At 33.5% G+C, this 23,326-nt stretch overlaps 1 long non-coding RNA gene across 2 annotated transcripts in view; it reads right to left on the bottom strand.

Annotated features, from left to right (window-relative positions):
- Nucleotides 1-11,780: 11,780 nt before the first annotated feature.
- Nucleotides 11,781-23,326, bottom strand: part of LOC145269407 (uncharacterized) — a 49,825-nt gene continuing 38,279 nt past the window's right edge. Inside the window, exons 3-4 of one of the 2 annotated variants that reach the window (XR_013865033.1) lie at nt 22,624-22,693; nt 11,781-17,592 (exon numbers count right to left, since the gene is read on the bottom strand). This is a non-coding gene — a long non-coding RNA (uncharacterized LOC145269407). The remainder of the gene's footprint in view (nt 17,593-22,623; nt 22,694-23,326) is intronic. The other variant, XR_013865034.1, reaches the window with a different exon arrangement.

Here is a 23,326-nt window from a genome sequence, read left to right as displayed (position 1 = left end):
TCCCGGTTTATTAAAATTTTTTTTATTAAAAAACGGAAGTATATTGAAAATAAACTGATACCCGGATTCGTACATTAAATTTTATAAATATATATATATATATATATATATATATATATATATATATATATTAAATTAATTCTAAAATTAACGAATAATTAAATTAATTTATTGTTTTTATTTATTGTTACATATTCTTTTATTAAAATTTTGGGGGGTTTGTATTACTGTACACATAGATTCGAAAAAGTTGTCAAAAAACAAATATATAACAAATAAATGTTATCAAAGGCAAGATAAGTTACTTTTCTACCAAACTGGATATATTTTTCGTGTTTTTACTCAATGTAACATGTTTATTCAGCTCGAAAACCATACAGTGTTTAGCGATGTATTGGAACATTCAAGATGGCGTCTTATTCTCTCTTTAACATGGTAAGTGTGGGAAAGATGTTATAAATAAAAAAAAACTGGATACAATACTGTTAAAAACTCGCTCAATATATGTTACCGTGACATAGGTTGACATATATTCGGCGGGGTTTTAATAGTATTTTGTATAGTTTTTTTATTTATAACACCTTTTTCCATACTTACGGTGTTAAAGAGGGTGTGAGACGCCATCTTGAATTTTCGAATACATCAGGAAACACTATGTTTTTCGAGCTGAATAAATATGTTACATTGAATAAAAACACGAAAAATATATCCAGTTTGGTAGAAAAGTAACTTATCTTGCCTTTGATAACATTTATTTGTTATATATTTGTTTTTTGACAACTTTTTCGAATCTATGTGTACAGTAATACAAACCCAAATTTGGGTATGTTAAAAAAATTTTTAAACAGGAATACACTTTTTTATTTTCTTAATATGAGCATGAGGAAAAAAAAAACGATGTGGAATTTGTATAAGAATTTATGCAGAATCTGGAAATCAAATTGAACAAAAAAAACGGTCATTACAATAAATTAAATATTGCGAACACAATTGTTACATTTTATTTTTACTTATTCTTGTTTTCATTATTGTTTTTTATTGTTATTGTTAAAAAAAACTTGTGACCTCATGAATTTGAATTGCATGGTGAGCAAAACAAAGGCTTTGTTCTCAAATTGGAGTTGTTAGCGCATGCGTCATCAACCCAAAACTGTGTTACTGCCCCCCCCCTCCTGGCTCCATCATTTCGTCTTGCAGGAAAACATGGGACATATTTGAGGCTTCACCGCCTGTAAGAATGTAATTTGAAATTGACGTAATTATTGCAAAAGAATTTTTTTTTTAAATTAAATTATTGTTTAATTATTAATCACTTAATAATTATTATAAAATATTCTAATTATAGTAAAAGAATTATTAAAATGTTTTTTTTTTCTTCTTTTTAAAGTCTTGCAGAATTTGACCGGATCCTCGGGAATTTCCGTCAATTGTGGTTCGTTTGACCAGCAGGCACCGGATTAAGCCGAGCAAAGTAACAGACGCAGACGAATTGCAAAACAAACGAACCGGGAGAGAAAAAAAAAAAACAAAAAACAGAAAAAAACAAAAAAAAACAATAAAAAACAATAAATTAAAAAACAAAACAAAACTTAATGAAAGTTTTACTAATAGGTAAATATCCAGATACGCTACAACAGAACACCGAACACTATTTTTTTTTTTTTTTTTTAATATGTAATTGAGGTCGCTGACAACGAATCTGATAGTCAAACTTTGTGGCAAATTTACCGTTTGCAAGGTATTAACCCCTGAACCCACGAACTACTTTCCACCATTTCGCAGCTTCCGTTTACGCTACGCGCACGCTGTAGCATAAACGACGGTTTCAATAAGCAAACTGCCTTCTCACATGGCGTACAAATCTTCCGCGGAAAATTTGAAATTAGATGAAAAAGAAATAAAGCAAGAAAAGAAAAGCACACCAAGTTGGGGGGGGGGGTCATTTGATTTTTTTTTTTTTTTCCAGAACATAGAATTTTCTAATTTTCAAAAATACATTTATAACACTTTTTGGGTGGAAAATTTAAAATTAGCTGAAAAAGAAAAGGAAAGCACTCCAAGTTGAGGAGAGTGGGGGTGAGGGGTAGGGGTAATTTAATTTTTTTTTCCTGGAACATAGAATTTTCAAATTTTCAAAAAGTAACGCAACGACATTTACCAATAAGAACATCATTGAACATTTTTCGAAGATTTTACTGTTTACATTGGGGGTGCGATTTTACTGTTTACATTGGGGGCTCGTACCCCCAGTGTAAACAGTAAAATCTTCGAAAAATGTTAAATAGTGTTCTAATTGGTAAATGTCGGTGCGTTACTTACGGAAAAACGGTTAACTAAACTGCAGAAGCACCTATTGAGCCACATAAGTTTTATAATTGAATCCTCCTCCCGCAAAAAAAAAAGGAACGAAAAACATAAAAATGTTTAGTGCATTAAAAACTACGTGAGACAAAAAAAAAAAAAAGGTCCCCCAATTTATTGTTCTTTTCTTCAATTGTAAGTCATTAAAAAATGTCAGTCCGTAATTTTATGATTAATACGCCATGTGAGAAGGCAGTTTGCTTGGTGAAGCAAGCCGTCATTTATGCTGCAGCGCACGCACATAGCGTCAACGGAAGCTGCAAAATGGTGAAAAGTAGTTTGTGGGTTTAGGGGTTAATACCATGCAAACGGTAAATTTGCCACAAGTTTGACTATCAGATTCGTTGACTAGAAAAGGCTTCGCACAATTCTCCCCTTCCTACGAAAAAAAAATATATGCAGTGTGTATGTATTTATATATATATATATATATTTTTGTAAGTAATGTTTTCAGCAATTGACCTTTCGTTCTATTTTTTGCTGTTGGTGTGGTTGTTTAAAAAAAACGTCAAAAACAGAGTGCGTTCGTAAAAAAAAGTATTTACTTACGCGCGGAAAGACGTTTACTTTTTTTTTAGGGTGATATTTGTTTGGTTGTTTTTTTGTGTGCTGACATGTGCAACGAGTTGCTTGGATAGTGAAGTGAATTGTTCGTTTGGAAGAAAAATTTTTTGTGTTGACGTGGTGTGTCCAGTTGACGGTATCTTCGCAAGTGAGTCTGCGGTAATGTGTGCATTGTTTGGACGGGCGCTAGTTGCGCATTCGTTCTTGTTGAACGATAATGTCCGGTTGCCGGCTGTCAATGAAACTTCCAGCTGTGAGTTTATCAGCGTGTGTGGTGCATCTTAACTCGTATTGTTGATTCAGCTTCTTCCTATGTGTTGATAGGGATGTCCTGTAATTGTTTCTTTGTTGTTCTGTCTGCTGTGCGGAAGAGAATGTGTATAGGCCTATGTGATTTTGCTCCTCACGTTTGTTGCAGGGTAATGTCAGGAAACCGTGAAAAATGCTTGTCGAGCTCAAATTTTTCTTTAAATTCGGTATGAAGTTGACAGCTCCGTGTTTATTTTTCTGCCGAGTCTGACGAGGGGTTTCGTCATTGTAGTTCGTTGAGGTTCTTATCGATAGTAGTTCACTTGTCTTTCTTTGTTGAAATGTTCGTTTTTTTTCTTTATCAAATAAAACACGCGTCTCGCTCAAAGCAATTTCAAAAAGATAGGGTCACCATGCTTGTTCATTTCACGTCTCGTCGTGATCGCCGGTTTGTTGTGAGACTTGTGGTTATAGAAGGAAATGTGTTTCTCTTGCGTTCGTGTGTCACCAATTTGTGGTGGTGGTGCAAATTAGGGATAATGAATTGAATTGAGAAAGAGACGAACTACGTGTTAAATCGAATTAAACAAACAGGAATTTATTTTGTGAAGAAACAAATGAAAGAAAAGGGTACTACACATGTTTAGTTTGGCGTGCGTCTCTCGCTGTTAACTGATGAGAAGGAAAGTGTATAGTTTGGCGTGCATCTCTCGCTGTTAGCTGGTGAGAGGGAAAGTGTATTGTTGTAGAGAGAGAGTCTGCGTGTATGAGTGTTTCGTTCAAACTCATCCATTTCATTTTAAAATAACGGGGTCACCATCTTTCTGTGGAGGACTAGGATATATAAATCCTAATCCCGTTACAAAAGAAAATAATGAAATTAATGGAATGAAGACAACAAAGACTCAATTGATGGATAAGATAAACGTGTCGTTTATTTACTGTTGAAAGAATGAATGTTTTAGATATAACACGTGTTCATGTCCACGCGGGTGTAACCATCGTTTGTTGCAGGACTGGTAGTATAGAAGGAAAAAGGAAATGTGTGTTCATCTCACGTTCGGGTCACTATCGTTTGTTCGCGCGTGGGAAGAGAAGTGAGTACTGTAGTGTAAAATGGGAATGACAGTCCAGCGTGTAGACAAAGAAAAGGATTGAGGGTTGACATCAGTTAAACTGTGCGCCATATTAGCAGTCAGCTACGCGAAGGTATTCTCAGGGACAAGTTGTATATATAGAGAGAGAAAGAGTGAGAATGTCAATCCAGTTCATGGAGAGAGAAAACGTATAAGGTGTACATACTATTTGTTAGCTTTTGCCCCACATTGTAGCAAGTGGCGTGAGGTGCATGGGCGTGCACATCCCAAAAGGGAGGCGGCTGGTTCGTTGAACCTCTCAGCTCGAGAGCTGGTCCAAAAAAGGAGGAAGCTGCTTATTGCTCTTGTTTTTATAGGTGATTCGCGCGGTCTTTTGTGCATGTGTGGATTTTCTTTGAAAGGGAAAGTGACGTTGTCCATGTGTGCGTACCTGTGCGTGTATGTGAGTACATGTGTGTACGTTAGCGTGTGTGTGTATACACGTGAATCTGAGTGTATATACACGAACGTGAATATATGTACATGTGTGGACGGGCGCACATATGTTTGTGTGTGCGTATGTATATGACAAGTAATATAGCTTGAGATATGAACGCATGTTTTTGTGTGAGACTAGAAAAGGCTCGAGCAATATATATATATATATATATATATATATATGTCTTTTTCAAGACTAAGATAAGGTTTTTACTATTATATTCCACTTGAGTAATGATTAAACGAAAACTTTAACAAGATATAATGTATATTTCCCTGACTTTTATTTCTATATTTTTATGTTTAATTTAGCTGTTTTTCTTGTATTAAAGTAACATTTGCCGCCATTGTTATATTTTCTCATTTCTTAAAGGTTTTGTCATTTTTCGAAATTGAAATCAAATTTCGCTGGTTTTGTGGAGTGTAAAAAATTTTATATGCACTTTAAACTATGACCTTTCTTCCTTAACATAGCGTTAAAAATTAATTTTATTTTACTCGTTTTTACTGTTTTCTTATCGGTGTTGAAAATTAGTGCCATACCTTTTTCTTAACTGAGGTGTAAAGGAATGTCATTTTGTGACCAGAAGATTGCGAATTATCTGTTTTATTTCTAGAAAAGTTTTCTTCTTTTAAAGACAATTTACAAATAAATACTCCTACAAAATATCTGATCTCAGGAAAAAATGATAGTGGTTATTTTTATGCATTTATTGTCAGAGGCATATTTGCGCGAGCCTTTTCTAATTTCACACAAAAACACGCATTCATATTTCAAGCTATATTACTTGTCATATACATACATGCACACAAAAACATATGCGCCCACGTCCACACACGTACATATATTCACGTTCGCGTACATACACTCACATTCACGTGTATACGCACACACGCTAACGTACACACATGTACTCACACACGCGCACATGTATGCACACGAGGACAACGTCACTTTCCCTTTGAAAGGAAATCTACACATGTGCAAAAGACCACAGGAAACACCTATAAAAGCAAGAGCAATTAGCAGCTTCACCCTTTTTCCGACCTGCCTTCCCCACTTATCAAGGCCCGGAAGCCACTCAGGGATAAGGGTTATTGCAAGTACATTACGTTAGTGTGGAGATTTGATGAAGTGTTTACTTAAGGGGCAGTTCATTAGGAATTTGTTAACGTTGGACTTGAAGACATCCAAGTTGTAGTCCGGTGGGAAGCAGGCAGACGGAACAGAGTTCCACAGGCGTGCAGTTCTAAGAAAGAAGCTTTGTTCATGGAATCCGCGTTTTGATTTAGGCACAGATATAGAGTGGGGGAAATTTTTCACAGTGGATTCAGCTAGACAGGTGTTTTTCGTGAAAGATTGGTGAGGGGGGACCAGAGATTGGAGTTCAGACGAGCACCAGGCATGGAAATAACGATAAAACAAAGATAGGCTCGCAACGTCTCTTCTGTGGGAGAGAGGTTGCAGGGTATAGAAAAGGGCATCCGCCACTAAGCCACAAAGTCTATTTTGTACTCTGTCAAGGCAGGATAGGCTGTTTTTAGCAGCTCCTGCCCAGATATGGCAACAGTATTTCATCCTTGGACGTACTTGGCTTTTATATAGATAGAGAATTGCATCAGTAGTGGGACAAAAAGCCAACAAACAGTATGTACACTTTATACGCTTTCTATCTCCATGGAGGGACTTTCTCACTCTATCTCCCCTTTCAGCTTTGGTCCATCAAAACAAACCTGTGCGCGACGCTCTACTGAGCTTAACCCTCTCTTTCTACAGGCCGGCTTGCCACTTCGCGTTTCTCTATTGCATTCCCCTTTCCTTCCACGCGCATAGTCGTCAACGTCTGAATGAACACGTGTACACTGAAGACTTTTATTTCTCAACAGAAAATAAACGACATGTTTATTTTATTTCAGCATTTGAATTCGTTTAATTATTTTTTCTTGTAGCGAGTTAGGGTATATATATATCCTGGTCCACAACATATCCCGTTATCGTTTTGTTTCTATCAAAAGATGAACGAACACTGCCCTGTACTGACGTGTAACGCCTTAATAATAAGATTGTAAAACAATTAATGAAAATTAATGTTTGGTACTTGTACAGTTTAATCAAGACATTAAAAAAAATGAAAACATCGAAAAAAAGTTTAAATTGTATGCATCCGTTATGGAACAAAGTTCTAAAAAAATGTCACTTAATTTCATCAAGTAGCTTCTTTTTTTTACAGCGAAAAAACAATTTGTTATGATACCGAGCAAAATGGTTCGATATTTGGGAAGAAAAGCTAGTATTAAGTATGGAGAAGGAGTATCAGCGCTTTAACTGGAGTTATCTCCCCGTGGCGTGTTCAATAAATTCCATAATGGCTGACTTCAACATGCTCTCATCAAAACGTGTTTTTCCGCTGTAAAAAAAAACTACTCGATCAAATTAGGTGAAATTTTTTTCAGAGATCTTCAGTCCAAAACGGATAGGTACAATATAACTGTTGTAAGTAAAACAAATACTGTATACCCTTTAAATAAGGTTTTTATTAGCACAAAAGAATGATACGTCCGACGTTAACACTATAAAGTAACATGGTGAACACTACTGGAGTAGTATACAGAGCTAGCGCTTCGTCAGGGAGAGTACTATTGGGAAGTTTCGTATCCATACGAAACATAATACAACATTTTCCCCTCCATTAAATTAGAAAGTTCCTGTCTTGGGTGGAAAGTTCATTAAAGTATTAGTGTATGAAGGTGGGTTGATCACAACCAATGCAAGGAATGTAGTTTAATAGTTCAGGTTCGCAATGTTAAAACTCACTAATTCATCCAGCACAAGGAGTGCAATTTAATAGTTCTGATGCGCAAAATAAATTTAATAAAGATTCACTAAACTCTAGAATCACAAATTCAACTTATCTGGTGGTCTTCTACTACGTTCTGACCGTCACAAAACAGGTGGTTCTACTAGTGGGGATGAATTGTCCTCTTGCTGATCTGCTGGTGTATCATTCCAGTTTTATGAGTCATGTGGGTGATATCGGTGAATTGGAAGTCTTTCAATGGGCCAATTCACGTGTAGATACAGTCATCTGCCTACCCTCGTTAGATCGAACAAAGGCATAATGGCAGGTTAGCATCTAGAAGTTCAACCTTATCAACCAGAGCTTCATATTTAGTTAACCGGTTGTGTCTCCGCATTAAAAAACCAGAGTCGGTCATCCAAGATGGTACCGCTGTCCCGGACACTGATCTTCTTGGGTGTTTAAACAGGCGCTCATGAGGTGTCTCATTTGTGGCTGTGGATATTAAAGATCGAATGGAATGGAAGGAGTCTGCTAAAACCTCTTCCCAGTGTTCAGTCGGCAAACCTTTGTCTTCCAATGCTAATGAAATAGTTTTCCACACTGTTCCATTCATTCGCTCCACTTGACCATTCCCCTATGGGTGATATGAAGTGCTGTAGCTGGTGGAGATCCCTTTGCCGATAGTTTTTATTACAGCTGATTCAATATTAAGCTTTAGACTGTCAAATGCATTTCGAGCTTCCTGATTAAAGGGAAATAAATTGGTCTTAATAAGAGGCTGAATCCTATGAATCTACTTTGAATAATACGAGAAAAAACCCTGGGCACGCTTGAGTGATTTGCCGTCAGTAGGATAAGGGAGTTCTTTTAAAGGCTTCAACCTCTCGGGGTGTGGTTTAATTTGACCGTTGGGTCCAATGATACAACCCATGAAGCTCAGTTCATTCACAGAAAACACTTTTTTTTATTGTACGTAATTTTCCGTTTTTCTGTTACTTTTCGACAGATTCTCCTGATCCTTTCCACTGATGAAAATATTGTCCAGGTATACAAAGGTGTCGTGTAAGTCCTCAGAACTAATAATTTCATCGACAATTCGCTGAAAACAAGCAACTCCGTTTGTAACCCCAAAGGTTATACGGGTGAGCTGAATACAAACCAGAGTTAGCTTCAAAAGCAGTGAATGATTTGTCATTCTCATTGATGGGGTGATACGCATTTTTCAGGTCGATTGTGTTGAATACATTATACTGAGCAACCTTATTCACTACGTCATCCAGCCGGGGCAGAGGGTAGGCATCAAGGCTTGTGTACTTATTCACAGTCTAAGAATAATCATTGATCATTCTCTTTTTCTGATTATCGGATTTAACCACTCCAGGGGGAGTTTGAGATTTCGATGATCCCCTCCTTTAAAAGGCGCTTAACTTCTGAGTCAATGAACTTGCTATCACTTGAGCTATAACGTCTAGACTTGGTGGCAACTGGTTTGCAGTTCTTATTTATATTAGCAAAAAGTTTAGGTCATTCCACCAAAGCCACAGCGAGTCCACAAATCTCAATAGGAGTTGAACTCTCACCGTACTTGAAGGTAACACTTTCATGTTTACTTTGAAAATCCAGTCAGAGAATCACATCACAACAAAGGTTATTTAGAACTGTCAGTTTCTGGTTGGGATACATACGTTTGTTAAAAAGTATGCTAGGAAAACAAGCACCTACCACTTTGGATGAGAGGTCAGACGATGGCATCGAAACTCTCAAGTCTGAATCTGTTATTTTTAAATCAAGATCCTCAGCTACTTTGGTATGAATAAAGCTGTCAGAGCTACCACTTTCGATTAGTGCTCTTAATGGACGACTCAAAATGTGGATTTCTATGGTGGATCTCTGTAGGGACGATGGAACTGCCGAACTTGAACTTATAGAGGCTAGGGTTGGATAATGGACCGAGGAAGAAGTGGATTGAGTAGTATTATTTGATTTGCAAAATGTCCGATCCATTTACATCGATGACAAACACTTGATTTTGCTGGATATCGTGATTTTAGGTGTTTATAATTTCCACAGTTCCAACATTTAATTTCTGATTTAGCAGCATTTAGATTTATTTGATTAGAATCCAAGTCCGATGCCTCTTCCTTCCTGAGGGCTGCAGCGGTTGGTTCCCGGTATCGTGCTGGTGAATACAATTCCATATTCCTCGTTGCATTGTCCAGCACTTAGGCCTGGTCAAACATAGTGTCCAGGTCGAGCGTTTTATTTTCCAACAAACGCTGGCAAATGGTATGGGACTGAATTCTGGCAATAAAGGCATCCTGAATTGATTCATTAGCGTATATCGCCGCGCTGACGTCTCTAAAATTGCAGTCCTTGCAAAGGACTCGTAATGCCTGAAGATACTCGTCCAGACTTTCTCCCGGTTGCTGACGCCTCATGGCGAGTAGATGCTGTGCGTATATCTCGTTTTTTTGTTTGATAAAGAGTTCCTCCAGTTTGAGACAGGTGTCTTCATAATTTCCGCATTCGCTGACATATTTGAAAATATCCGGTGAAATAAGATTTATCAGGACCGACAACTTGTTGAGATTTTTCTGGGGTAGTGCCGCTAAAAAATATTTGAATGTAGCAAGGCAATGCTTAAACTCTCGCTCGGCATTAGATGAATTAGGGTTTACGTCCAATCGAGAAGGCCTCAGGGCACGATCCATTTTTAAAATCTTTTACTTTCTTTTTACCCTTTTGTGCTAATAAGATTGTAAAACAAATACTGTATACCCTTTAAATAAGGTTTTATTAGCATAAAAGAATAATACATCGGGTTTGACGTCAACACTATAAAGTAACATAGCGGACACTACTGGAGTAGTATACAGAGTACTTTGTCAGGGAGAGTGCTATTGGGAAGTTTCGTATCCATTCAAAATCAAAATAATAAATTTATCAGAAGTCCTGTAGCAGGAGGATTTGCAGAAAAAGGATATGAAAGACTTTCCAAATAGGGTGCATACCTTTATAAGTACTTGCTAATATTTTCTCTCCTCTGATGAGATGGTAGACATCGAAACCCTATAGGTTAAGGAGATTAATATTCTAAAGCATTCTTTGTCTTGCTTAGAATAATAAAAATTCTTTGATAGGAAACTCAACCACTTCATTTAATTTCATTGAGAGTTTTTTGAAGTTCATTGAATCACAATTTAATTTATTTTCTCTATCTTGCATATCGAGCAATTCTTGTTTAGATGGGATAACTTATAGAATATTACTGCCAGTAATATTTTGTAAGCTTTACAATCTAACGTTTCCATAACAACTGATTGTTAAATAAAAACTATTCTGAAGTATATATATATATATATATATATATATATATATGTATGTATGTATGTGTGTGTGTGTATGTGTGTGTGTGTGTGTCCGAACAATGAAGTTAAATCACAGATTAATGAATTTTGTTTATTACATTCTTAAAAAATATTCTTTGGGGAGAATATTTTTATATAAGACAATCCCAGCCAAATCACATATGTATATGTACACATATACGTCTATGCTTAAAGTGCCTTATTTACTTATCGCAATACGTAATTTAATTTTATTAAAAAGCTTAATTAAATGAATATAAGGACAATACAAAAATTAGCTTACTCCTAATGAATATCGTTACTGACCGTAAGTGATAAGAAAATAAGTAGGCGTGCAAATTAAGACTTCATTTTTGCTTAAAATTTTAGAAACTATTCCTTGGCGACCATTTCTTTGCAAGATACAAAATAATAGGAAGTCGATTAATGTAGTAATTATTTGATATACTTCTATTTTCGACGCTGTAATTCTCATACCACTAATGTCTCTTAAAACTAACTTCACTTTAGCAAAGTCTGACACCTTTCAGCTAGCATTTTCATTATTTATAATTTTAATTCCACATTCTTTGAAATAAATTAATTTGAACAACGCAATCCACTCCCCATTCAATACGAAAATTCCTCACTCCCCCCACACATTTCATTCAACCCAGCATAATCTCGACGGATTGACATTTTCATGAAATCGATTTTACACTTTCCTTTTGTTAGACAGTATTGTGAAAAATGGAAAAGATATGTCATATATAGAAAAGCAAAGACATCTTATCACAAATAAAAACACCCATTAATTTAAAGGCAGATTAATACACTATAAACCGAACGCATACAAAAACAAAGTCAACGCACAACACATACTATACTTTTTAGATACAAGTTTATTGTAGAGAATATTTTATAATAGAAAAACTCTAGATTTAGTATCCCCGTTGTATTACGACAGACGATGTTAATATGAGGCAGTCTTTTCAAATTGATTTCCTCTCAGAAAAACATTTTACTGAAATTCAAACAATCAAGTTTTTTTCTCATACAAATAAAATAGAACGAAATTAAATGAAATATAGTGAAAGAAAACCGTATAAACATAATAATTTCTCACTTCAACAGGACTAACATTTTTATATTAAAAATAAAATGTTCTTTTTTATGTAAATACAACACAAAATACATTCCTTGTTATAATAAATTTGATTTTGTGAAGTCGTAGTCCTGCTTGCTTTGCACATGTAAATCATTTTTTCACATTCTTCTTTGTGACTCCAATGTTTTTATTTTTCCTTTAAATTGTCACATTTTTCCTTTAAATTGTCAAAATTTCTTTGAAATAAACTAATTTGAACAACGTAATTCACTTTCCATTCAATACAAAAATTCCTCACTCCTCACACACTTTACATTCATTCCAGCATAATCTCAACGGACTGACACTCAATACAAAATTGAATACATTCAATACAAAAATTAAAATATGCTCAATACAAAAATGACATTCAATACAAAACTAGAATACGCTAAATACAACAATAACATTTAATACAAAATTAGAATACACTCAATACAAAAATAACATTCAATATAAAAATTAGAATACACTCAATACAAAAATAAAATTCAATGCAAAATTAGAATACACTCAATACAGAAATGACATTCAATACAAAATTAGAATACACCCAATACAAAAATAAAATTCAATGCAAAATTAGAATACACTCAATACAGAAATGACATACAATACAAAATTAGAATACACTCAATACAAAAATGACATACAATACAAAATTAGAATACACTCAATACAAAAATTAGAATACACTCAATACAAAAATTAGAATACACTCAATACAAAAATGACATTCAATACAAAATTAGAATACAATCAATACAAAAATGACATTCAATACAAATATTCCTTTATTGAGCGAAGTCTAGCACCTTTCAGCTAGCGTTTTCATTATTTATAATTTTAATTCCACATTCTTTGAAATAAACTAATTTGAACAACGCATTTCACTTCCCATTCAATACAAAAATTCCTCACACACTTTACATTCATCCCAGCATAATCTCGACGGATTTTACACTTTCATTCTGAAAAATGGGAAAGACATGTCATATATAGAAAAGCAAAGATATTTTATCACAAATGAAATACATTAAATAAAATGCAGATTAACTGAATGCATTCCAAAATAAAATCGACGAGCAACATATACTGTGCTTTTTGAATAAGTTTTTGCACAAAATATTTCATAATAGAATAAAATTTCCTTGATTACTGATGAATTATTTAGAAAAAGTAACAAAATTTTAAACTCATATATCATAAACCAATAAAAGAGGAGCTCCAGATTTAATATCCCAACTGTAGTAACTTCAAATCGATTTCGTTTCAGAAAAAACTTTTCCTAAAATCAAAACAATAAAAATACTCATTTTTCGTCCGTAATAAATAATATGCAAACTGGTTTACAACTAATCATTTACTTTTTAAAGAATATTGTACAAATAATGCATTGCATTACAATTCGATAGGAGTGAAATCCATAAAATAAATCGAAAAATATATTTCTAAATACATGACAATAAAGTACACATTATCTCTATAAATATTTTGGAAGATTACAAAAAATATTTTTAGTTTTCACCGGATATTATACAAATGTTTCTAAAAATTATTGCATTGCAATTTGATAGGAGTAAAATGCATAAAATAAATCGAAAAATGTATTTCTAAATACATGACAAAAAGTAAACATTATCTATAAATATTTTGCAAGATTAAAAAACTTTTTTTAGTTTTCACCGGATATTGTACAAATGTTTCTAAAAAATTATTGCATTACAATTTAATAGAAGTAAAATACATAAAATAAATCGAAAAATGTACATATCTCTATAAATTTATGCGAGATTTCATGAGTTGCATTTGTTTTCCTTTGATGCAACATTTGTAAAGGATGCAAATACTTCATCACAATATAGTTGCTTTTTATCATCAACATATAAATTTTGTTTGCAGAGGAATAACCACATACTTTATGAAATAGGCATTCTATGCAGTCTATAATCGGATTAGCTTCAACTTGTTTGCAAAAGGTAAGTGATATATACTTAAAATGTATACAAGGTTGATTGCAGAAATCAGCCACACTTGACAATATTGTAGTTTCTATTATGCATGCTTTCATCTTATATTAAATCTCTGTTTAAAGAATTATATATTTTATTGGAACCTTGCTGTCATTATTCTGCAACTTCAGATTTCTATGATAAAAAATGTCATTTTTTCATGTTGATACAATTCATTAATCTATAAAAGGAGACAATACAATGTGTATTATACGTTTTTAATACATAAACAATTTTTCCCCATGAATCATATCCAAATATTAAAACACGTTTGCGAAAGGTAAGCGATATATAACTTAAAAATGTAGAAATTTGTGGTCATATGCAACATTAGTTTTTTAAAGCAGATTACATAAAACTAGACATGCATTTTTATCATGTATGTTTCTTAACAGTATGTGTTCGGAAATGTTGTATCATAGAAGCTTTTAGTTTAAAAGAAGAACCACATTCTTCACACGAATATGGTTTCTCTCCAGTATGTTTTCGCATATGTTTTACCATATCAGATTTCTGTATAAAAGAAAAACCACATCTTTCACAAGAATATGGCTTCTCGCCAGTATGTGTACGGAAATGTCGCAACATACTTTTCTTCTCCGTAAAAGAAGAGCCACATATTTCACAAGAATATGGTTTCTCTCCAGTATGTGTTCGCATATGTCGCAACATATTGTATCTCTGTGTAAAAGAAAAGCCACATATTTCACAAGAATATGGTTTTTCACCAGTATGCATTCGCAAATGTCGCAACATACCATTTTTGTCTTTAAAACAAGAGCCACATACTTCACAAGAATATGGTTTCTCTCCAGTATGCGTTCGCATGTGTGTCAACATATTTGGTTTTGTTGTAAAAGATGAACCACAAACGTCACAAGAATATGGTTTCTCTCCAGTATGTGTTCGCATGTGTTGTAACATACTTTGTTTAGTTGTAAAAGATGAACCACAAACTTCACAAGAATATGGTTTTTCTCCAGTATGCGTTCGCATGTGTTGTAACATACTTTGTTTAGTTGTAAAAGAAGAAACACATAATTCACAAGAATATGGTTTTTCTCCAGTATGCGTTCGCATATGTTGCAACATATTTTGTTTCTGTGTAAAAGAAGAACCACATACTTCACAGGAATATGTTTTCTTACCAGTATGTATTTGCAAATGTCGCAACATACTATTTTTGTTTGTAAAAGTAGAGCTACACACTTCACAAGAATATGGTTTCTCTCCAGAATGTCTTTTTAAATGTGTCAACATATTTTGTTTTTGTGTAAAGGAAAAGCCGCATACTTTACAAGAATATGGTTTCTCTCCTGTATGAGTTCGCATGTGTATAAATATATATGATTTCTGTGTAAAGGACGAGTCACATATTTCACAGGAATATGGTTTCTCTCCGGTATGTGTTCGCATATGTCTTAGCATAATTTCTTTCCTTGTAAAAGAAGAGCCACATACTTCACACGAATATGGTTTTTCTCCAGTATGTGTTTGCATGTGTTGCAACATATTTGGTTTCGTTGTAAAAGAGGAGCCACATACTTCACAGCGATATGGTTTATCTCCTGTATGTGTTCGCATATGTTGCAGCATATAGCATTTCCTTGTAAAAGAAGATCCACATACTTCACAAGAATATGGTTTTTCTCCCGTATGTGTTTTCAAATGTGTCAACATATTTTCTTTTCGTGTAAAAGAAGAGCCACATACTTCACAAGAATATGGTTTTTCTCCAGTATGTGTTTTCAAATGTGTCAACATATTTTCTTTTCGTGTAAAAGAAGAGCCACATATTTCACATGAATATGGTTTCTCTCCGATATGTGTCTGCATGTGTGTTAACATATTTTCCTTCTCTGTAAAAGAAAAACCACATACTTCACACGTATGTGGTTTCTCTCCCGAATGAGTTTGCATGTGATTCAGTAGACTTTGTTTTGTTGTAAAAGAAGAGCCACATATGTCACAGTTATATGGTTTTTCTCCGATATGTGTCTGCATGTGTGTTAACATGTTTTCCTTCTCTGTAAAAGAAAAACCACATACTTCACACGTATGTGGTTTCTCCCCTGAATGAGTTTGCATGTGTTTCAGTAGACTTTGTTTTGTTGTAAAAGAAGAGCCACATACTTCACAGTTATATGGTTTCTCTTCTGTGTGTGTTAGAAAATGTCGCAACTTACTTTTTACATCTGTAAAAGTAGAGCTACATATTTTACAAGTATATGGTTTCTCTTCACTATGCGTTTGTATGTGTGTTAACATACTTTGCTTCTCTGGAAATGAAAAACCACATACTTTACAAGAATATGAGTTTTCTCCGGTATGTGTCAGCAAATGTCGCAGCATATTGTATTTCTGTGTTAAAGAAACACTACAAATTCACAAGCATAGGATTTCTCCTTTACAGTAATGTTTTTTCTCCAGAATGTTTTTTCAAATGTGTCAACATATTTTGTTTTAGTGTAAAAGAAGAGCCAAATACTTTACAAGTTTCCCTCAAGTATGCGTTTGCATGCGGATCAACATAATTCCTTCCTCATCTCCTGTTTCCATAACTACTAACACACAGAAATTTAAATATAATGTGAACAGAAGTCTCGCTGCTCGACTTCCTACATAGTGTCTCTGTAGACATGGTCTTAGTCAGTAGCCACTTACATTCATGTGGAATGTGCCTTACTTTGGGTGAATAAGACTAAAAATAAAATGTCAGTTTTTATGAGTTGCAAATTGATTAAAAAAAATTTAATTGAAGATTTTTTTTACCATCTGCAGAAAAATCTCTATAAAAGATGGAGAACTTTCAGCTATGTGAATATTGACCTTCAGTTTGCGTGAATGGTCTTATGGACCTGATGCTTAGTTATTTTATTTTATCACCAGTTGCCTTCGGTTCATAAAACCTATTTGGAATTCACCATTTAATTTTTTTCAATCTCTTTGTAGTGGGCGGAGGTAGAATTTGCATTTCTACTTTAACTTGCTCTAAATTGTATCACTTGCCGACATATGACATTCAAAGTTGCTTTGTCTCTCCTTCTTCACATATATTTAAATTACTTATTTCCCAGTTGGGCGACTTACCTTCTTTATCAAACTGGCCAATTTGTTTTTCTATTTCTCTGGAAAAGTTTAATTTCGTTCAATATCTCACAACAAAGACAGCTTGATACTCAGTTTTTCCCTTCCATGCATCATCTCAACCAACAAGTATTTCATCGATAATTTTCATCATTTGTATTTTGTACATGGTTCTGGTTACTGCTTTCATCCTGAGTTATATTGCTAGAATGTTTCAACCGATGTAACCTCCAACCTTCTCCAGGTGTATCTTGTTAAACTCGGGAATCTGCATGGAATATGATTTCTCTTTTGTTTTATTTTTTTTCAGTCGAAGTTCTCAGAAATTAAGGGGCCCACAACTTGGGGCTAAATATATTTTTGTAAGGCATTTATATATTTCAAGTCACCAAGAGAATAAAGATCATTCAAATCCAATGGTACTAGTTTTTCTCTTGAATGAATGCGGTTCTACAAAATTTAAAAAAAAAAAAAATTAAAAAATAAATTTTAAGAAAATGCATTAATTTATATATATTCTGAAAAATTAACAATAAAACAAAAAATAAATTTTAAGAAAATGTATTTATATTTATTCTGAAAAATTATAAAAGGCAAACAATTAAAAATAACTTTGGGGAAAATGTATTTTATATTCAGCAAAATTTAAAAAAGTTAAAATATTTTAAATGCACTGTTTTATTTTATGAGAAATAAATCTTTATTTATAGTTGTTTAAAAACATAAAACATCAATTTAATTACTCAGTTTTTTTAAAAATCAGTTTTCTTGTAATTAAATGACACTCGTTTTCTTATTTAAAGCTTAAGAATACAACAGAGATGCATATGCAAATACATGTAAAATGACGTTATTGAAAAATAGTGACTTTAAAAAGCCAATCACATTAAAGGCATGACGTTCGTGAACACATTCGAGAAGACGATCATATGAGTGACATCACAGAAGTAATGAGAGAATGATGAAATAAATGCAGCTGTACAACAAAAAAGCGAGTTTAAGTTTTTTTTCTTATATTCTTGCTCTTCTTTGCTACTGAGACTAGAACTTGTTTGTTCCTGAACAATGCTATAAAAAACAATTATGTTTAAAGGAAGGTTTAAAAGTAATTATGGTTTAAGAAAGACTTGAAGTAATTGCGGTTAAACAAGTTTTCCTTATCTCAGAGAAATTTTACCGAAAACTTAAAACCTCACCGAACAGCATGACAGGTGCTCTTTCGATGGTACATTGTCTAGTCATAAGTTAGCCTGTTGATCGTCTTCACACATTGTCTTTCCATAGTGGGGTGCTTCACCTCTTGACCGAATGTCGCCCATTCACTGTAGTCTCCGGTTTTATTAATCCCTCCACTGGTCCTTACAGCTCACTGCAAAATGAAGAGCCCTCACCACAAACAAACAGAACTCTGGTTTATAACAATAACAACTATTTATTAAGTTCATTACTTAACAGCTACTGTCAGAGGTTTATAATGCAGACACAAGCCAACCCAACATTGAAAGCATTAAGAAAGTGGACTTCATTTGTCAGCGGTTTTTCATTAAAGAGATTTGACTGCCTGATAGCCATGTTGGGTTCATAGTTTGACAGCAGTTAAGTGAGGAAAATAGGATGTTTTCCCTCTATGAAGAGGCTTTCTTTCTGATATTTATATAAATCATTTGCTAGAATTACATTGCAGGTCTTGCAAACATATTCCTTTGCTAAGTAAATGTGTCTGGAAATTGATTCTAAGTGCAATTAGAAGTAAAAAAAAACAGTACAATGAAGAGTTAAATGTATAATCGTTTTACTTCTCAACCTTTATGTGGATGTATAATATGTTGGCACTGATTTTTGTGTCAGAAATTAGGAAGCAGATCATGAGGATAAAAAAATGTGTTTTCAGATCTGACTACTTTTAAGAGAAAATCAAAGCACCTCTTTGGATCTAGCAGACGATTGTTTACAATAGAAGAAGGTATCTAGTATTGCATTTATATGATATATGTCCCTGCTAGTGCGAGTAAGACAGGGAGAACGAATGTTGAGAATTATAGTTGCAGTTAAGAGTTATGAATTGCGGCATTGGTGTGAAGGAGTTTCAATAATTTTTTACATGCAATACCTTCATTTGTCAACGTGTAAACTACTGTTGCCGCATCTTGATGAAAAGATTTGTTTCATTCATGAAGTTTAAGCAATGAATCAAGAATTGTAGGTCTACTTTCTATGACAAACAAAACCATAAACTCTTAAAATAGCTACATACATTGATAGCAATCACCAAGTAAAACAAATCAAGTGTGCCAAGTTATCGACTACTCAACCTTCATGTTGATGCATATGTTGTCACTGATTTTTGTGTCAGAAAGTAAGAGACAGCAGATCATGAGGATAAAAAAAATGTGTTTTCAGATCTATGATCTGATTACTTTTAAGAGAAAATCAAATCACCTCTTTGGATCTAGTAGACAATTGTTTACAAGAGAAGAAGGTATCTAGCATTGCATTTGGTCTGAATGTGATTTCGCATATGATGATGACTATTATGGATGTTGCTTTATATCACAATCTGCCAACAACATATATAAAAGTGTATTATCTGCAGAAAACGTTTCTGAACACTTGTCATACTTTTGATCATTTGCATAGACTGATAATCAGGGAATTTGAATGTTTTCTTAATTTTAAAATGAGCTCTCTGACATTTTATATATTATTACAAGGAGTAAAGTTTTTCTCATGAAAAGTCAGTGAACATCATCTGCTCCAAGTATCTGTACTAATACTAAAAAAGAGAGAAGCACATTATCAGGATATTCTTGGTTTTCTTAGTGACTGAGGCTAGAACCTGTTGGTTCCTGAACAATGCTGTAAAAAGCAATTATGTTTAAAGGAAGATTTTAAAATAATTACAGTTTAAGGAAGTAAGGAAGCATTAAAGTGACCACAGTTGAATGAGTTTTTCTTATCTATATTACAATCTCAGGGATATAATGATAAATTTTTCTTAAAATTGATATAATAGATTTATAATGAAAACGCCAGCGAATCCATTATTGAATGGATTAAAAAACGGAGCACATGTGTCAGCAGATTTTGACTGCTTGATACCCATGTTTTGTTCATGAAGTTTAAACAACACTGATTCTGTGTATCACCTGTTCTGACCCCCCCCTCTCTCAACTTTGACTGCCTGTCTCTCTGGTATATCTCTTTACTCTGCTTATATATTTTTAAATAAAATTTTGCTGCTACATTATTCAACTCACATCTCTTAACATGTGACTTTTTCAATCATGTTTTTCTCTCTGTTAATAACAAGGATTGTTGGTTTACTTTCTATGACAAACAACTCCTAAAATGGCTCCTTACATTGATAGCAATCATCAAGTAAAACAAATCAAAAGTGTGCCATGTTATCAACTACTCAACCGTCATGTTGATGCATTATATACTGGCACTGATATTTGTGTCAGAAAGAGGAAGCAGATCATGAGGATAAAGAAGTGTTTTTAGATCTTTGATCTGCCTACATTTAAGAGACAATCAAAGAACCTCTTTGAATCTAGCATTGCATTTGGTCTGAATGTGATGAAGACTATTATGGATGTTGATTTATATCACAATCTGCATATGTAAACAACATAAATGAAACTGTATGATCTGCAGAAAACACTTGTCATATTTTGATTATTTGCATAGATTGATAATCTGAGAATTTGAATGTTTTCTTAATTTTAAAACAAGCTCTTTGACATTTTATATATTATTACAAGGAGTAAAGTTTTTCTCATGAAAAGTCAGTGTACATCATCCACTCCAAGTATCTATAGAAATACTAAAAAAGAGAGAAGCACATTGTCAGGATAGGATGTTTACAATAGAAGATATCTAGCATTGCCTTTGGTCTGAATGTGATTTTACATATGGTGAGGGTTATTATGGACGTTGCTTTATATCCAAATCCTGATATGCAAACAACAAATATGAAAGTTTAACATCTGAAACAAATATATTTGAACACTTTTCTTACTTTCAATTATTTTCATAAATTGATAATCTAGGAATTTGGACAGTTTCTTATTTGTAAAATGAGCATTTGGATGTTTTAAATATTATTACAAAGAGTAAAGTTTTTCTTATGAAAACTCAGTGTACATCATCTGCTCCAATTATCTGTCGTCTTACTAAAACAAAAGAAGCGCATTGTCAGGATAGGATGACTTGATGGATAATCTTCCATTGATATATGTCAATGGAGACCACCAAGTGAGTATAGCAGGAAAATCGCGAGAAGGTTCGCAGATGTTTCATGCAAGGAATTGGCAGTGAGGCAGAGCGTTTACTGTAGATATATGCCCTACTACTGCCAGTAAGGGAGAGAGAAGTGACTGTGAGAATTTTTTTACAAGTTGAGGAGTTGGTGTGAAGGAGTTCCAATTTTTTTACACACTAAACCTCCATTTGTCAATGTGAACTACTGTTGCCACATTTGTAGAAGCAGTCTATTTCTCTTCAGCATGGTCCTAAGAAGAAACTCTAGTAGATCCCACAATGTCTACAAGACTTCATCCCCTGTCTCATTAATGTAATGTTGCACCCCTCTACTTGGTTTACAAGAATAACAGATGCACTGATGCCCCCCCCCCTCCAAAACAAAACTACATAACATTAACCAACTGGACAATCAACAAATTCTCACTCTTTAAATATTGTTGAGACCATGTGTCAGAAGGGTTCTTTTCTGTAAATCCTTTGAAATTCATTTTTACTATTTCAAATAATTTATGTTCTTTTTTGGGGATGTTTTACTTTTTTAACTTATTAAATATCATTTTATATCTTTGCCTCTCGGACTTAAGATTAGTGGCAAAAAATTATATAGTTTCGTTCAAAAATTTAACCTTTGGAATTCCCTTCCTGTCTCATGTTCACTTATATACAGAAATTTAAATGTAATGTGAACAATCATCACACTGCCCAATCTTCTACATAAAATGCTCTCATAAATATGGCTTCTAATTCGCTTTAAAAAAAAACTAGTGATCTTAAGTCTTCACATTTGCTAAGGATTACAGAAAAGAAAGAAGCAAAAAGTCAAACAAACCTTTTCAAAAAATGAAATTAGTATTAAACAGACGTTAACTGAGTAAAATAATTGCATAACTCAATCACAATATGGATAGGATGTATCCCATGGATACCATCAAGAGAGTTCGACAATAGAATAGCGAGAGGATTTGCAGAGGTTTCATGCAAGCAATTAGCAGTGGGGCAGAGCGTTTATTATAGATATATGTCCCTGCTAATGCGAGTAAGAGAGGGAGTTGCAGTTAAGAGAAGTTGGTGAAGAACTTTCAATTTTTTTTACACACAATACTTTCGTTATTATTATTAAAAAGGTTATATAGAATAATGTATGCAAAGAGGTTTTGTTTAGTAAAATATGCAGGTTAACTTGGAACAATCAAGGAAGGACTTTACACACAATACCTTCATTTGTCAATGTGTAAACTACTGTTGCCACATCTTGACAACCAATGTGTATCTCTTCAGCAGGGTCCTAAAAAGAAATTTTAATTTTATAGTGTAAGATTATGCTTGGGCAACATATGATTGCCTTGTATTTGATTTAGAAAATCGACTATTATTATTATTAAAAAGTTTATGGAGAATAAGGTATGCTAAAAAGGTGTTTTGTTGTGATCTTAAGTCTTCACATTTGCTAAAGATTACAGAAATGGAAGAAGCAAAAATTTAAACAAACCTGTTTAAAAAAATGGAATTAGTATTAAACAGACGTTAACTGAGTAAAATAATTTTATAACTATGCTGCATTACCTGTGTAAATCACAATATGAATATACGACCATTTTCTTACTGACGCACAAAATACCTTTTATCTATAGCAGTTTTACATTTTACTTTCAAGAGCAAACTAAGTTTAAATTGCTTTTTAATTCACACATAAGATATGTTCTCATAAATTGCTATTTTTTATTTTGTAAAAAGATAATTTCCAAACATTTCCCCTTTTTACTTCTTTGCTTTTCTTTGATATTTTCTAAAGCCTGTAAACGTTCAAAAATGTTTTCTTTTTATATCAAAATTGCACTTTTATCAGAGGTTTTCTTAAATTACCAGATTTTATTATTATTTCTAAATTGATTGTAATTATCAGTTTATTATTTCATAA

This window comes from Euprymna scolopes, chromosome 45, assembly GCF_053919585.1.
Source record: "Euprymna scolopes isolate OS-2025 chromosome 45, ASM5391958v1, whole genome shotgun sequence".
In the NCBI taxonomy this organism is placed as follows: Eukaryota; Metazoa; Mollusca; class Cephalopoda; order Sepiida; family Sepiolidae; genus Euprymna; species Euprymna scolopes.
The sequence above is the reverse complement of the archived record's forward strand: the minus strand, read 5'-3'. Positions and strand labels throughout refer to the sequence as shown.